This window comes from Ovis canadensis, chromosome 1 (assembly GCF_042477335.2).
Source record: "Ovis canadensis isolate MfBH-ARS-UI-01 breed Bighorn chromosome 1, ARS-UI_OviCan_v2, whole genome shotgun sequence".
Lineage (NCBI taxonomy): Eukaryota > Metazoa > Chordata > Mammalia > Artiodactyla > Bovidae > Ovis > Ovis canadensis.
The window spans coordinates 58,074,728-58,093,683 of record NC_091245.1 but is presented as its reverse complement, the minus strand read 5'-3'; the positions used below and the strand labels follow the sequence as shown (position 1 = coordinate 58,093,683).

At 36.9% G+C, this 18,956-nt stretch overlaps 1 non-coding gene across 1 annotated transcript; it reads right to left on the bottom strand.

Moving 5' to 3' along the window:
* Positions 1 to 16,305: 16,305 nt before the first annotated feature.
* Positions 16,306 to 16,410, bottom strand: LOC138431525 (U6 spliceosomal RNA). The gene has a single exon (XR_011253717.1). It is a non-coding gene; the product is annotated as a U6 spliceosomal RNA (small nuclear RNA).
* Positions 16,411 to 18,956: the final 2,546 nt, after the last annotated feature.

Genomic DNA, 18,956 nt, shown 5'->3' with positions numbered 1-18,956 from the left:
AGACATCTTGGAAAGTGAAGTCAAGTGGGCCTTAGAAAGCATCACTACGAACACAGCTAGTGGAGGTGATGGAATTCCAGTTGAGCTGTTTCAAATCCTGAAAGATGATGCTGTGAAAGTGCTGCAATCAATATGCCAGCAAATTTGGAAAAGTCAGCAGTGGCCACAGGACTGGAAAAGGTCATTTATCATTCCAATCCCAAAGAAAGGCAATGCCAAAGAATGCTCAAACTACCACACAATTGCACTCATCTCACATGCTAGTAAAGTAATGCTCAAAATTCTCCAAGCCAGGCTTCAGTAATATGTGAACTGTGAACTCCCTGGTGTTCAAGCTGGTTTTAGAAAAGGCAGAGGAACCAGAGATCAAATTGACAACATTTGTTGGATCATGGAAAAAGCAAGAGAGTTCCAGGAAAACATCTATTTCTGCTTTATTGACTATGCCAAAGCCTTTGAGTGTGTGGATCACAACAAATTGTGGAAAATTTTGAAAGAGATAGGATTACCAGACCACCTAACCTGCCTCTTGAGAAACCTATATGCAGGTCAGGAAGCAACAGTTAGAACTGGAGATGGAATAACAGACTGGTTCCAAATAGGAAAAGGAGTACGTCAAGGCTGTATATTGTCACCATGCTTATTTAACTTCTATGCAGAGAACATCATGAGAAATGCTGGACTGGAAGAAACACCAATTGGAATCAAGATTGCTGAGAGAAATATCAGTCACCTCAGATATGCAGATGACACCACCCTTATGGCAGAAAGTGAAGAGGAGCTAAAAAGCCTCTTGATGAAAGTGAAAGAGGAGAGTGAAAAAGTTGACTTAAACTCAACATTCAGAAAACGAAGATCATGGCATCCAGTCCCATCACTTCATGGGAAATAGATGAGGAAACAGTGGAAACCGTGTCAGACTTTATTTTTGGGGGCTCCAAAATCACCGCAGATGGTGACTGCAGCCATGAAATTAAAAGACACTTACTCCTTGGAAGAAAAGTTATGAGCAACCTAGATAATATATTCAATATCACAGACATTACTTTGCTGACTAAGGTCCATCTAGTCAAGGCTATGGTTTCTCCTGTGGTCATGTATGGATGTGAGAGTTGGACTATAAAGAAAGCTGAGCACTGAAGAATTGATGCTTTTGAACTGTGGTGTTGGAGAAGACTCTTGAGAGTCCCTTGGACTGCAAGGAGATCCAACCAGTCCATCCTAAAGGAGATCAGTCCTGGTGGTTCATCGGAAGGACTGATGTTGAAGCTGAAACTCCAATACTTTGGCCACCTGATGCAAAGAGCTGACTCATTGGAAAAGACCCGGATGCTGGCAAAGATTGAGGGCAGGGGAAGAAGGGGACAACAGAGGATGAGGTGGTTGGATGGCATCACCGACTTTACAGACATTAGTTTGGGTAGACTCCAGGAGTTGGTGATGGACAGGGAGTACTGGCGTGCTGCATTTCATGGGGTTGCAAAGAATTATACACGAATGTGAGACTGAACTCAACTGAACTGAGCTATCATTTTTCTTAGTTATACCTGACTTACTGTGCTATAGGAATCAACCTGATTTAGTCATAACCTAATTTGTTTGTCAGAGTTGAAAACAAAATGAGAAAGCAAATATAATTATTTTCTGTAAAAATAAAACAAGCTAATCATTCATTACACTAAAATTATTAATTTTGTGTCTTTCTTCCCTGGACTATAAAATTCTTGATGACCATGTCATTTGTTTTTTAAAACTTTAAACTTTATCTCCAGGATATAGCACAAAGAATGACATATAAAGTTATATATTATATGCTATTTAACCAAGCCTAACAATCAAAAATTTAGAACATTGAAAGTAGTGAAAAAGTTTAATATGAAGAAGAAAAACCTAATTATTTTCAAAATTAAAAAAGATGTTTCAAATGCATTTATCAAAATCATTATTACTGTTGTTATCATTTATCCTATGGAGCTGATATAACTTTTTATTTTACAGAAGAGGAAGCTGGGGTTTAAAGAAGTTATGAAATTTCCCAGAGTTTATAGAAACTAGTAAGTGTGTGCTGAGAGATCAGGATTATATACAGAGGTCTAGTTCCAAAGGCAAAGTCTTAACTGCTACTATACTGCTTCTACTGATACATAGATGAGTAACTAAAACAGAGTTGATCTTGGTCCAGTGTATAGAATGGGAAACAACTAAGTGTCTGAATATATTAATACCAAATCAACTTTTTTTTTTACTCATATGTGTAGGCAGATTTCTTTCTTTGTTTATGATCTATTTTTCTAACTAAGCTCCTCAAGAGTAAAAACTTGGATGTCTTTTTAACTATTACATGTTGTACCAGAAAGTAGACGAAACATTATTATTGGTCTTAGTTCTTTTGGATTGCTGTTAAAAAATACCACAACAGAAATTTATTTCTCAGAGTCTGGGAAGCTGGCCAGTCCAAAATCATGGCACCAGCATGGTTGTGGTCCACTGCTACAGGCTTTGGACTTCTCATTGGCTCTTTACATAATGAAAAGGCTGAGGAGCTCTGAGAAGTCTCTTTTATATGGGCACTAATCCCAATTATGAGGGTTTGACCCTCATTACCTAATCACCAGTATGGGCCATTACCTAGAGGATTATATTTCAACATATGAATTTTGGAAAGTAACATTCAATCCATGGCAGCATTGAACTGGAGCTGTACCCAGGAAAAGTGTTATGAATCTCTATTTAGTTAATGAACGTGTCGTGATTCAAGGAATGAATGTCACTAATGAGTAAGTTCACTGCTGAGTTGAGACTGAAATATTATTGCCATATTACTTCTCACTACTTGCCCAAGATGAAGGATGGTATTATATAGTTAGAATAGAGGACCAATACAAAAAAATGTATAGCTTCAACATCTGCAATACTTTAAAAACCAAACAGATGCTAGTAGCTTAGTTCTCTGTCAAGGAGTAAAGAAAAAAAATAATCCAGATTCAAAGAATTCAAACATGTACTAGTTGTGATGTGCAATGAATCACTTAATCCCATCCCTAAAGACAATAATAATAGTCTCTGACTTACATTTGTTGTGAGATGAATGTATTACTGGAGATTCCAGATGGCTCAGCCAGTAGGAATCCACGTGCAATTCAGGGCAGACACAGGAGCCAGGACTTGGGTGTGATCCCTGGGTCAGGAAGATCCCCTGGAGGAGGAAATGGCAACCCCTCCAGTATTCTTGCGTGAAAAATCCCATGGACAGAGGAGCCTGGCAGACTACAGTACAAAAGGTGGCAAAGAGTCAGACAGGACTGAGTGACTAAGCATGCAACCATGAATATGTTACCAGACAATAAAGCCTTAACTCAGCGCTTAGCATGTAATAATAATTTAAAGGAACTGTTGTTATTGTATTAGGGTAAACTCTAGCTTTCAATTGTGTTCAATTACTTTTTAAAACTTTATTTCAGAAACAAAGGTAATTCATATATTCAGTAATATACTTCTTACCTCCTTTACAGATAAAAAAAGTTTTTGTTTAATTATTTCTAAGAGACTGATTTTCACTTTTTGATTAATTCTTCATATTGCACAATGCTAAATAAATGTAAACTGTTTCATTTATAAATTTAATTTTAGTAATATTACTGTATATGAGTAATTGTATCAAACTGCTAATTCAAATAATACAAGCTGATATTATTACAGCCAGTTTTTAGACATGTTCATTATATCCCATTTTGTTAACATCTTCCTTCAGGTTTCCCCTTACCTGTGTAGAATATAGCTTTGCAAAGTTATCTAGCACACTAAGAAACAAATAAAAAAAAGTTTGAAAGGAAAAACAAGCAAAAATTTATTTCCTTAATCTATTTGTTTAACATATTAGCAACTTTTCAAAATTATCTAAGATTAATTCTAACTGAAGCAAACATACATTGCTTGTTTCAAGGATCTAGAAAAAAGTCAGTTGTATTAGTGGGTTGATTATATTTGTTCACTGTATAGTTTAATTGGATAATGAAGAAAAATCACTGATTTAATTTCTGAATCAATATTTATTTTCTATCTCATTTAAAACTTTCAGATTTCAAAATAGTTTTGTTAATTTTTATACAATTTTTATAATAATTTTTAATATATTTTAAATGTGTTCAAACTTATTAACAAGAGAAAGTTAGACTATACTAATTCATCACCACTGGCACATATGATCCTTTACTGACATTTATGTGGAACTTATCAATGGCACAATGAATGTTTCAAAAGATTCAATAGTTTTTCAAATCTTAGTAGGTATTTATCGTTGGAAAGATTTGTCTTATCAAACACTTTTGATAATTTTATTTTCTCTATGATGTCAATGTTCATGGGGTTCTCAAGGCAAGAATACTGAAGTGGTTTGCCATTCCCTTCTCCAGTGGACCATGTTTTGTCAAAACTCTGCACCATGGCTTTTCCATCTTGTATGGCTCCACATGGCATGGCTCGTAATTTCATTGAGTTAGATAAGGCTGTGGTCCATATGATCAGTTTGATTAGTTTTCTGTGACTGTGGTTTTCATTCTGTCTGCCAGTCCTAAAGGAAAAGTTTAAGAGGCTCATGGAAGCTTCCTGATGGAAGAAACTAACTGTGTGGGAAACTGGGTCTTGTTCTAATGTGTGGGGCCATGCTCAGTAAATCTTTAATACAATTTTTTGTTGATGGGTAGGGCTGTGTTCCCTCCCTGTTGTTTGACCAGTGACCAAACTATGGTTGAAATGATAAAGATAATGGTGACCTACTTCAGAAGGTCCAGTGCACCCCACTGCCGCACTCAGTGCCCCTGACCCTGCAGCAAGCCACCACCGACCCATGCCTCCACCAGAGACTCCTGCATCATGGCATCTGGTCCCATCACTTCATAGCAAATAGATGGGAAAACAATGGAAACAATGACAGACTTTATTTTGGGGGGCTCCAAAATCACTGCAGATGGTGATTGCAGCCATGAAATTAAAAGACGCTTATTCCTTGGAAGAAAATCTATGATCAACCTAGACAGCCTATTAAAAAGGAGAGACATTACTTTGCTGACAGAGGTCCCTCTATTCAAAGCTATGGTTTTTCCAGTAGTCATGTATGGATGTGCGAGTTGGACTATAAAGAAAGCTGAGGGCCAAAGAATTGATGCTTTTGAACTGTGGTGTTGGAGAAGACTCTTGAGAGTCCCTAGGAATGCAAGGACATCCAACCAGCCCATCCTAAAGGAAATCAGTCCTGAATGTTCTTTGGAAGGACTGATACTGAAGCTGAAACTCAATACTCATTGAAAAGACCCTGATTCTGGGAAAGATTGAAGGCGGGAGGAGAAGGGGACAACAGAGGATAAGATGGTTGGATGGCATCACCGACTCGATGGACATGAGTCTGAGCAAGCTCCAGGAGTTGATGATGGACAGGGAAGCCTGGAATGCTGCAGTCCGTGAAGTCACAAATAGCCAGACACAACTGAGCAACTGAACTGAATTGATGATCTCACTAAAGTTCACTTGCAAGTGTAGAGGTCTTAAACCTTCTTATCAGTTCTGGTCAATAAAAGAAAAAAAGAGAGCTTCAGAGACTTTTGGGTCTATGTATTTCTGCCAATCAAGGTAATCCAGGAGATAAATTTCCTTTGTTCACCACTAATTCATCATACTTTTCATAGCTGGATCTCAACTAAAGCAACACAGATTTGACCTTTAAATCTTAGCTAGGTTGCTTTTGAGCCTATCTCCCACAGGTACTTCCATTGCCCTTTTCCCATAATTTGACTTTGATTTATCTTTTAACTATCAGCAGTCAACATTAACACAAGAAGCCACGGATGAAAAAATCAAGTGTGCTTTATCAGGACTGTAATCATATACATCTATTCAATATCATTCTATTAACTTTGAAGCAAAAATGCAATTTGATTTTATCGATTTAACAACAGAACAAATTCGCAGAATTAGTTATCTCTTGTTATAATAACTTTATCTGCCTTGGGATTTTGAGACTGTGGTAGCTTTACAGGCAGAAAATATAGAGCCATTAATGAGGTCAAAATACAGCAATGATTTAGGTACAACATTCAGCTATTCTTATGATTTCACAAAACATTTTTATTGATGTATTTCTTTCTTTTTCTCCTTCAGTGACACTGGATGAATTCTAAAACTTCACTGAAAGTTAATTCAAGGAGGTTTACTGAACAATAAAAACTCAAATCCTTAAGGACTGTTTTTTTCCTAATTATTGTTTCTTTTAAACTGATGTAAACCTACCTGACCCTCCAGTAATTTTTTACTTCTAACCAACTGAAATTAATGAACCACAAATTACACTGGGGAAGAGAATTGGCTTTTTACAAGGAGCTGGAATGTGTTGAATGTGGTGAGAGAACGTTAACAAGTCTGTCATTTAGCCTGCAAGGTATTTGGCCTTTTGTGTGTTCTCTTTGCTTGCTCAATATATCAAATGAATTCCCTTCATTTTGTTTAGTATACTTCTAATAATAACAATAACCAACTATCTGTTTTCTCAGTCTATAATTGGTCTTTCATGACAGTCTGCTCAGAAGTTGCAGAGACATAAGCACAAACTTTTCAGACTCACAGTATAATTGTCCTACTTCTTGATTCTCACTCCAGTAATCTTTGAGGAGGAGATAAGCTATTTATTCATAATTATTTTTTTACCAGTTTTTGCTCATAACTGATCTTCATTTGAACCAAAGTTCTCACCAAACCATTTAACAAACATCAAGTGCAGACAGATATTACAGTGTTTCCCCAAACTGTAAAAGGCATATTACTGATAACTCTATCTTAATATCTAATAGGAGTATCCATTCATTAGTGATATGGTAAACTATTAGTATTTACAGCTTTCATAATCTTAAACACAATTTTTACAAGTGCAAAGAGAACAAAATCTATCTATTGATGCTATCCACTACTTAACCAAATGGCTTTCCTGAGAGCCTAAATTCAAAACAAATGTAAACCAAGAAGATAAGCTTAGCACCAGAAAAGAAAGAAAGGAAAGGAAAGAAACATTAGTAAAATGAAAGAGAAACTTCATTTTAAAGTGTTTAACTTTTCAGGGCTCAATAACTCAAAACAAACAGTAATTATCATTCTATAATTTATCATGAGCAAGCACATAAAAAATGTGTTGTCCTATTTTTGAAGAATTATAATTTGAAGTATCAAGATTACTTTTTTTTTACCATATTTTACCATATAATACCATCTACCTTATTATAATTTTTTTTTACCACGGATAAATATAACTTTAAGGACAATTGTGATTATTAACTTTTATTAAGGTCACATAATGATTAAAAGGGCTTCCTTGGTAGTTCAGATGCTAAAGAATCAACCTGCAATGCAAGAGACCTGGGCTCAATCCCTGGATTGGGAAGATCCCCTGGAGAAGGGAATGGCTACCCACTCCAGTATTCTGACCTGGAGAATTCCATGTTCAGAAGAGCCTGGAAGGCAAATGGGGTTGCAAAGAGTCGGACACCACTGAGCAACTTTCACTTTCAATGATTAAAGATAATAATAACAATTAGGAAAAAAGAAACCTAACATAATTGTGAGGCAACCTGGTCTTAAGTTTCTAAATATCCAATTCATTGTTCTCTATTATAACACCCAGAGAATTCCATTTTTAATACTTAATGAATCAGTTGGAGTAATTATACAGAAAATAATAATTGTTGGCCAAATGGATACTTATGATTATTGTTAAGGCTCAGAGATGTGTGCTATATATAGTAAGAAAGAGTTTAGAAAAGAAGTTTTTTTCTTTTTCTTTACTATAAAGTATTCCATTAGTAAACAGAATAGAGAACAGTAAAACAAAATACAGATACTAAATACTTCTGTAAAGAATCCTTTACTTACTATGTATTCTTCTACCAATATTTTGAGTATACTACTTATTGTAATAAAGGACTTTAAAACATTGTATAGAAATATGCTTGTCTTCAATGAAGACATTAAAAATAATTGCCTGAAAGAGCAATGCTATTGCTGAGCTTAAAACTTAGTAATTAATATTTTTTTTTAAATTTGAATTGATGTTGCTTGGAGTGATCAAGTATCCCATTTGCCTAAGATTTTAGCTACATAATTCATGGCATATGAAATTTCAATTAGTAAGTCAGAAATTACTTTCATAGATGTAAACAAATATTTCCTTTTCTGTCCCTTTCTTCTGCAAGTAGACAATAAGTCATCCAAAAAGAAGTTATTCTCAAAATAAGATGTTCATATGATAATATATCACATAGTTAAACTGAAGGAGAAAACCCAGGATTTCACATATTCAGAAATCACGTATTCAGAAATGTTTTTGAATTTTTACATTCTCAAAATGGTTAACAGTGAATTTTCTCACATGTTAGAAAATGCTTGCTTCCCTGGCACCTCCGATAGTACAGAATCTGCCTGCAATACAGGACACCTGGGTTCGATCCCTGTATTGGGCACTTTCCTGGTGGCTCAGATGGTAAAGCATCTGCCTTCAAAGCAGGAGACCCAGGTTCAATCCCTGGGTTGGGAAGATCCTCTGGAGAAGGAAATGGCAACCCACTCCAGTACTTTTGCCCGGAAAATCCCATGGACAGAGGAGCCTGGTAGGCTACAGTCCATGGGGTCACAAAAAATAGAACACGACTGAGTGACTTCACTTCACTTCCTATAGGAGGTCATGGCAATCCACTCCAGTATTCTTGTCTGGAAAATCCCCATGAACAGAGGAGCCTGGCATATTGCAGTCCATGGAGTCGCAAAGAATTGGATACTTAGGGATGTACTATCTCATAGTGAGATTGAAATTAAAAACAGCAAGTGTGAAAAATCTTATGTTCATCTTTGCCTTTTCCCTCTCTCTTTCTTACCAATATGTCTATTGATGAAATAATGCTTAGGGGGAAAAAAAGAAACACATTAAATCTCAGGAATATATACAATGTCTATTGTTTCTCAGAAGCCAGTGGGGTGCCTGCCTGATCCTGTTTCTTTGGGTGATTGATCTTCTACAGGTTCACACAGGTGACAGTTCAACTAGAATCTGGCTATATAAGGTGACCTCAACTGGAGTACTCAGCTCTGTTCTAGATATTACTTCCTCTTAGTAAGCTAGCTTGGGCCTGTTTCCACAATGGTAGCCGTGTTCCAAGAAAGAAAGTGGAAATGAGAAAGTATTTTCAAGTCTACACTTGTAGCAAGTTTGCCACTATCAAAGAAAGTGGACAAAGAAAGTTGTATGACTAACCCCAGAGTTAGTTTGGAAAAATAGACACCACCTCTTGAGGAAAGTGGCTGTCATGCCAAATTGTAAAGAGCATAGATATTTGTATAGAGTGATGCTAGAACTTTTGCAACAATTTTCCATCAATCCATTACACTCTACATCCAGTTGGTTATCAATTCCTTCTGAATATAAAGCCATATGGTCCCTGTTGTTCTTCCTGACCTGTTTTTCATACCACCACCCTAATGTAAAATCAGGTTAACACTCACCTGAAATATGATACTGAATCATATAACCAGATTTCAGACTCCTAAGTCTTCCTCCTCCTCAATATTCTCTACATACATTTCAGATGTTTCAAGACTTTGTTTTGTTCATCTTTTCTACCATGCTGCTTAATAACACTTATTAGGACATAAGGTTGCAGCATACTCTTCTTTATATCTTCCACAGTTTTTGCATATGTAGTCCAATACACTGTCCACAAAATACACTTAACTGTTTTAAATCAGGAAAATAGATGAATGAATGAAAGGAAAATAAATCACAAAATAATCTAAAATCTCAACCTCAAATATTTTCTGATGTAATTTTTTCCTTAAGATCCCTATGAATTCAGATCCCCTTTCCAAATCCTTAGAAATTACTCATGTTAATTTTTTTTTAGCTTTTTATTTTTTAAATTTTAATATCTTTAATTCTTACATGCGTTCCCAAACATGAACCCCCCTCCCACCTCCCTCCCCATAACATCTCTCTGGGTCATCCCCATGCACCAGCCCCAAGCAAAATTTGTGTGTCTTATTGGCTGTTACTAGATGCTGATTTAATGGCATTCTTAAACTTTAAAAATATAGTTTATACTACCTCCTTTCTGCGTCATCATGATCTCTTACATCTATGAAATGCACTGAAGTATTTATACTAGAGGCAGCTGTATGTTTCACTTTACAACTGAGTTTATAGAAGGTATAATCCTGAGAGAATTCTTTCAGCAGTGATGAAGTAACATTAAAACAAATGCCCAGTTCTCTCTTTGATTGATTATTGTAATAATTATTGTTCCCGATGCTCTCAGTATGTAAAATCATCCTTGAGAAGTAAATTAGTCCTTTGGGAAGTTTCATCATAACTCCTTAAAGTATATACTTCATGCAATTATTATTTTAAGGAAACAATTGATACAAATGTGGCTTACAGGTTTTTGTGATATTTCCCAAAGGCTTAACTACATCAGCTAATTATGCATTTATTAGTATTTTGGGCTTTGCAGCTGGCTCAAGTGGTAAAGAATCCTCCTGCTAATGCAGGAGACACAACTGACCAGGGGTTCAGTCCCTGAGTTAGGAAGATCCCCTGGAGAAGGATATAGCAACCTACTCCAGTATTTCCTGCCTGGAAAACCCTGTGTACAGAGAAGCCTGCCAAGCTATCATCCATGGAGTCACAAAGAGCTGGACACGATTGAGCATTCACACGCTGGCACTGACTCGGTTTCAGTTTGCTTCTGTAGGCTTCCTAAGCATGGGGTATTTCATTATAACTCCTTAAAGTATATACTTCATGCAATTATTATTTTAAGGAACCAGTTGATACCAATGTGGCTTACATATTTTTATGTTTCCCAAAGGCTTAACTGCATCAGCTAATGATGCACTCATTAGTACTTTATGATTCATTGCAGGTTTTGAATTGCATAGTTTGTGTTAGAGAATCCATGGAAGATAAACTTGTCCTCAGAATACCTACATCACGGTGGTTAGATACAGTAGTATTAAAGTAATCTGACAAGGAGGCCAGTAAACTGGCTCTAATGCTTATGTTGCCTATATAAACAAACTGAAACTTAAGCCAGAGTCAATTCCTATAAATGTCTTGAAGGTAAAAAGAACAATCACAAACACCCACCTAAGCTTTCCCAAGTAATGTAACTACTTAAGATAAGCCAATGCTATCTATTTATTTTGCATTGTTTCTATTTTTTCTATAAAAACCTCATCTCCAGCTCCTTTCAGTAGAACACTCCTAATCACTTCTGGTTTGACATTGCCCAACTGGAATTGATTTTTTGCTCAAATAAATCATCAAAATTTGTAATATGCCTCAGATTATCTGTTAACAGTGCAATCACCATATAATTTATCCAAACCAGAACATTCTTGAGAGTAAAAGGAATGCTTTTAATACTTACAATAAAAAGTATAGGACTGTTCTAGGAAAATGAGAAAAATGGTCACCACAGATATTAGCAACCCATTATAATATGATGCCCAGATAAAATAAGATGTGTGTATTTCTAGATGCACACATCTAGAAATTCTGGAGACAGAACCTAAGGTCTTGTAGGATTAAAGGAACTAGAAAGCCAGACAGTAGTTACAGTACAGACAGATTCCACCCAACAATTGTTGCAATAGAGAAAGAGAGATCTCTGTGTAGAACCGGGCTCAATTCTGAATATGGCAATGACAGGCAATGCGTTTTATAGTCAAAGGATAGGATGACGGTTCAATAAATAGGAAATTACTAAGCAGAGACATCAAAGAAGGGTAGGAGAATTACTGCTAAGCTGACTTAACAGAATTCTTGGAGAAGAGAGGCCAGAGTGATTAGATGCCAGGGGTGGAAGATGAAGATTTGATCAGATATTGAGAGGGATAAGATACCAAGGGTGAATTATTCTCTCTAAACTTACCTATGCAGGATTCTTGCTAAAATTGGGCTAGGCAGGTCAACAGATTTAAGGGACCAAGATGTTGAGGTCTAATTGAGAAAAGGGTTCAGAGGAATCTTCTAAAATGTGAGCAAAGAGAGAATCTTGATCAGTAAGTACAAACTTTTTGACATCCTCAGCAAGGCTTCAGTGATAGGTCTTGGAGACTAGAATATGGGCATACAACAAAGAGGAGGAATGAGATGTTCAGGGTTTCAGTGTAAGTGACTAGTTACAATTTCTCCCTAGTGTTCTTTCTTCCTTCTTTTCTTCCTTTTCTCCTTCCTTCTTTCCCTTCCTTCATCCTTCCTTCCTTTCCTCCTTCTGTCTATCATTTGTTTCTTCCAATAATATTCATTGAACAGGCTATGAGGGATATAATAATAACCAATATACAGTTAGCTCCTTTCCTCAAGAAATTCACATTTTGGTTGGGTTTAAAATTACACAGTTGAAATTTCCTTTTTTTTTTAAAATTACCTTTATAAAGAACTGCAAAATAATACTAAGTCTGATAGGAACCTGAACTCTTAGTCTTGGGAGGGATTTAATCAGGGAACTATTCTCTTGAGAAAGTGAGGCTGGCATTGTTATTGGTCAGATAATTAGAATTCAAAAACCCAAAACAAGAGGAAAAAGACTTTTAGCCAAAGGTCTCAGACAAAGCTACTGATATGAAATACAAGTTAAACATTAAAAAAATTATCAAAATGAATAGGAATGATAGACAAGAGGATATTTAGAAATGAGAAAATGGTGGGAGGATTCAGGTCATTGAAAGCAATTTTGACTGTTTTAAGAATATTAATTTGATACCAAGATCATAGTAAATTAGGGTAAGTAGACAATTGTACTCATCTCACACGCTAGTAAAGTAATGCTCAAAATTCTCCAAGCCAGGCTTCAGCAATACATGAACCATGAACTTTCAGATGTTCAAGCTGGTTTTAGAAAAGGCAGAGGAACCAGAGATCAAATTTCCAGCATCTGCTGGATCATCAAAAAAGCAAGAGAGTTCTAGAAAAACATCTATTTCTGCTTTATTGACTATGCCAAAGCCTTTGACTGTGTGGATCACAATAAACTGTGGAAAATTCTGAAAGAGATGGGAATACCAGACCACCTGATCTCCCTCTTGAGAAACCTATATGCAGGTCAGGAAGCAACAGTTAGAACTGGACATGGAACAACAGACTGGTTCCAAATAGGAAAAGGAGTACGTCAAAGCTGTATATTGTCACCCTGCTTATTTAACTTCTATACAGAGTACATCATGAGAAACAGTGGGCTGGAAGAAGCACAAGCTGGAATCAAGATTGCTGGGAGAAATATCAATAACCTCAGATATGCAGATGACACCACCCTTTTGGCAGGAATTGAAGAGGAACTAAAAAGCTTCTTGGTGAAAGTGAAAGAGGAGAGCGAAAAAGTTGGCTTAAAGCTCAACATTCAGAAAATGAAGATCAATGCATCTGGTCCCATCACTTCATAGGAAATAGATGGGGAAACAGTAGAAACAATGTCAGATTTAATTTTTTGGGGGGCTCCAAAATCACTGCAGATGGTGACTGCAGCCATGAAATTAAAAGGCACTTACTCCTTGGAAGAAAAGTTATGACCAACCTAGATAGCATATTCAAAAGCAGAGACATTACTTTGCCAACTAAGGTCCGTCTAGTCAGTCAAGGCTATGGTTTTTCCAGTGGTCGTGTATGGTTGTGAGAGTAGGACTGTGAAGAAAGCTGAGCACTGACAAATTGATGCTTTTGAACTGTGGTGTTGGAGAAGAGTCTTGAGAGTCCCTTGGACTGCAAGGAGATCCAACCAATCCATTCTGAAGGAGATCAGCCCTGGGATTTCTTTGGAAGGAATGATGCTGAAGCTGAAACTCCAGTACTTTGGCCACCTCATGCGAAGAGTTGACTCATTGGAAAAGACTCTGATGCTGGGAGGGATTGGGGGCAGGAGGAGAAGGGGACGACAGAGGATGAGATGGCTGGATGGCATCATGGACTCGACGAACGTGAGTCTGAGTGAACTCTGGGAGATGGTGATGGACAGGGAGGCCTGGCGAGCTGCGATTCATGGGATCACAAAGAGTCGGACACGACTGAGTGAGTGAACTGAACTGGACTAAGACTGAGACTGAGATAAATCTCAATATTTTGATGACTTAGCATGATTAAACAGTATTTTCCCTTGATATTAAAGTTCCATGTGGTTGTAGGTGTTGGGGCATTATGTTGAGAGAGAGGAGGAGAGGGAAGTAGGAGTTCTGCTTAATGAAGTTATTCAGGGACCCAGGCTCCTTTCATTCCATAGCTCTACCCCTTTGTGCTCATAGTTACAGTTGTTGGCATAAATGTCCAGCAACCAAGTGAGGAACATGGGAGGAGAGAACACGGAAGTTTGTGCATACATTTTACAAGCCATGTATTCTCCGGCCTCATTCCATTGGCCAGAACTCAATTACTGGTCTCTACAAAGCTGAAGAAGAGGCTAAGAACTATATTTTAGCTGTACTTACAGTGTATAGGAGAAAAATAAATTGAGTTTGGTGGGCATGTAGCATTCTTTGTGAGGACTGAAATCATGTGTTCCTACATTTGACCTGAACACTAAGAACAGAAACCATATCTACTGTTCATGTTAGCATAAGTCTGATGTTCTACTATATTTATGAACACTTTTTTACTGGTCCAGGAGTTTATTTAGCAAGTGGTTTGCTATTTTATTATAGACACTTTTTGAAAGATCTTTTAATTCTTCAATGGAAAGCATTGAGACAGTTGTGCCCTAAGAGTCTTTGAAAAATCCTCACTTTGCTATTTCTACCAACCCTGTACTATTTTAAAGTGGTGATATTTACCAATTTCCAACAACTTTTTACATGAAAAAATCCACCTTAAACCAAACTTTCAATTCTGAATTAATTTTGATCTTACCTTTCCTCTTCTAGGTTACTGCTATATCTTTAAAGAGATAATGATGTCTCCCTTACTACAGTAAAAAATAAAATCTGCTTTGTGTTATAAACAATTTATGTTGGTGATATTTGCAGTAGCTAGCATTTAACATTTGTTGAATTAAAGCATTTTATTTATTTATGGTATAGAAGAATGTGGTCTGATTTATGTGTGCTTTAAAGTCTTTGTGGTGCAGTTTACTTTTTTTTTAGAATTTTACTAAACATTTCCTCATTATTTTGTAGCTGTAGAAACTATAAATAAACAAATGACCAAATTTTAGGAGTTTAAAATCAAATCTTAAGGTATTGTATCTATCAGGATGATTTATAGTACTGAGCAAGTGGTCTTACAGAGTCAAAACATTTCTGAATTGTAGGGGTAGAGAAAGTATTTTCAAATTATACTTTCATCTGAGGGTGGGTAAGTAAAAGCATTTTATAACTCAAATCAATTCCAGAACTGACAAGTGACTAAAAAACAAAATGAACCACATAAGTAAAAACCCAGAGACACAGCATAGGTAAACAGAATCTATTCCCTCAGAAGTTTTCCTAAGAGAGTACCACTTGAGGTAGAAATTATGCAGGGTACCTACTGAAGAACAATCAGCTATTTAACAAAGCTGCATAGATACATACTACTCTGTAGTAGGTGTATAATAGGGACATGTAAACCTATAGAAACACAGCACTGTTGATTACTCTAGGTCAATTCTAACTTTAAGCAAAGATAGAGGTTGAATTTGAGTTTACTTTGTAGGTATTTCTTCAAAGAATTGACCATTCTAGTACAAATCATTGAAAGCAAACATATTGAACATTATTTATATCCAACCAAATGTTGTTTATGGGATTCACTTTATTTTATTATTTTTAAATTTTTAATTGGAGGTTAATTGTTTTACAATACTGTGTTCATTTCTGTCCTACAACAGCATGAATCAGCCACGTGCATGCTGAATTGCTTCAGTCGTGTCCGATTCTTTGTGATCCCATGGACTGCAGAATGCTAGTCTTCCCTGTCCATGAGATTCTTCAGGCAAGAATACTTAAGTGGGTTGCCATGCCCTCCTACAGGGGATCTTCCCAATCCAGGGACTGAAACCTCATCTCATTTGCATCCTACATGGGTAGAAGGGTTCTTTATCACTAGTGTTACCAGGGAATCAGTGTTACCAGGAAATCAGCCATAAGTATACTTATATCTTCTTCCTCTTGAGCCTCCCTCCCATCCCACCCCCATCCCACCCCTCTAGGTCCTCACAGATCACCCAGCTAAGCTCCCAGAAGCTTCCCACTAGCTATCTAATTACACACAGTAGTGTATTTATGTCAATGCTACTCTCTCAACCTGAACCTAGAAATATGGAAAACTTCACAAATTTGTGTGTCATCCATGTGTAGGGTCCATGCTTATCTTTTTTATATTGTTCCAATTTTTGTATATGTTCTGCCAAAGTGAGCATGGGACTTACTTGAGATCTTAGGACACACATAGGTTGAAAGTGAAATGAAGTACAAAGATATTTTATGTGAATAGCAATCCAAACCGAACAGGAGTGGTTATACTAATGTAAGACAAAATAAATTTTAAGTTAAATTTTTTATAAGAGACAAGGACATTATAGGATGGCAAAAGGCTTAATTCACCAAAAAATATATATTTACACAGATATCAGTTCAGTTCAGTCACTCAGTCATGTCTGACTCTTTGCAACCTTATGGAGTTCAGCATGCTGGGCTTCCCTGTCCAGCACCAACTCCTGGAACTTGCTCAAACTCATGTCCATTGAGTCGGTGATGCCATCCAACCATCTCATCCTCCGTCATCCCCTTCTCCTCCTGCCTTCAATTTTTCCCATCATCAGGGTCTTTTCCAATGAGTGAGTTCTTTTCATCGGGTGGCCAAAGTATCAGAGTTTCAGCTTCAGAATCAGTCCTTCCAATGAATATTCAGGACTGATTCCCTGCACCAAAGTCAGACTTCCTAAAAATGGAAAACCAACATTGGTAGGAGTGAAGGGAGCAATATGCAAGTTTACAATCCTAGCAGAAGATTTCAGTACCCTACTTTAAATAGTAGATAGAACAACCAGATAGATGACCAATAAGTAAATAGGACATTTAACCCCAGATGAATTGGAAGTACATATATATTATATTCTGCCCAATAACAGCAGAATATTCATTCCTATCACATGCACATATAGCATTCTACAGGATAGAACACATGTTAAGCCACTAAACAAGTCTTAATAAATTTAATACGATTAAAATCATGCAGCGTATCTTTTCCAATCATAGTAGAAACTAGGATTCAATAGCTAAAGGAAAATGAAAAAAACCCATAAAATGTGGAAATTAAGCAGAATGCTTTTATGTATAACCCATGGGTCAAAGAAGAAATCACAAGGGAAATTAGAAAATATCTTGAGACAAATAAAAATGAAAACATACTAAAACTTATGGCATATGGTAAAAATAATACCAAAGGGAAATTTGTAGCTATAACCATTCAAATAAAAAAGAAGAAACCCTCAAATCACAACGTTACTTTACACCTTAAGAAACTAGAAAAACAACAAGCTAAACCTAAAGTTTTAGCATCATTTTAGAATGGACTGGTTGGATCTCCTTGCAGTCCAAGGGGCTCTCAAGAGTCTTCTCCAACACCACAGTTCAAAAGCATCAGTTCTTTGGTGCTCAACTTTCTTCACAGTCCTACTCTCACATCCATACATGACCACTGGAAAAACCATAGCCTTGACTAGACATACCTTTGTTGGCAAAGTAATGTTTCTGGTTTTCAATATCCTATCTAGGTTGGTCATAACTTTCCTTCCAAGGAGTAAGCGTCTTTTACTTTCATGTCTGCAATCACCATCTGCAGTGATTTTGGAGCCCCCCAAAATATAATCTGACATTGTTTCCACTGTTTCTCCATCTATTTGCCATGATGTGATGGGACCACATGCATTGATATTTGTTTTCTGAATGTTGATCTTTAAGCCAACTTTTTCACTCTTCTCTTTATGAAGAGGCTTTTTAGTTCCTCTTCACTTTCTGCCATAAGGGTGGTGTTATCTGCATATCTGACATTATTGATATTTCTCCTGGCAGTCTTGATTCCAGCTTGTGCTTCTTCCAGCCCAGCATTTCTCATGATGTACTCTGCATAGAAGTTAAATAAGCAGGGTGACAATATACAGCCTTGACGTACTCCTTTTCCTATTTGGAGCCAGTCTTTGGAAGGAATGATGCTAAAGCTGTAACTCCACTACTTTGGCCACCTCATGCGAAGAGTTGACTCACTGGAAAAGACTCTGATGCTGGGAGGGATTGGGGGCAGGAGGAGAAGGGGACGACAGAGGATGAGATGGCTGGATGGCATCACGGACTCGATGGACATGAGTTTGAGTGAACTGCGGGAATTGGTGATGGACAGGGAGGCGTGGAGTGCTGCAATTCATGGGGTCGCAAAGATTTGCACATGACTGAGTGACTGAACTGAACTGAACTGAAGCCTAAAGCTAGCAAAGGAAAGAAGTAAAGATTAGAGCAGAGATAAATGATATCTCTATGAAGGTCAAGAAGCAACAGTAAGAACTAGACATGGAACAACAGACTAGTTCCAAATCTGGAAAGGAGTATGTCAAGGCTTTATGTTATCACTCTGCTTATTTAACTTATATGCAGAGTACATCATGAGAAACGCTGGGGTGGATGAAACACAAACTGGAATCAAGACTGCTGAGGTAAATATCAATAATCTCAGATATATAGATAACACCACCTATATGGCAGAAAACGAAGAAGACCTAGAGAGCCTCTTGATGAAAGTGCAAGAGGAGAGTGGAGAAGTTGGCTTAAAACTCAACATTCAGAAAACTGAGACTATGGCATCTGGTCCCATCACTTCCTGCAAATAGATGAGGAAACAATGGAAACAGTGACAGACTTTATTTTCTTGGGTTCCAAAATTACTGCAGATGGTGACTGCAACCATGAAA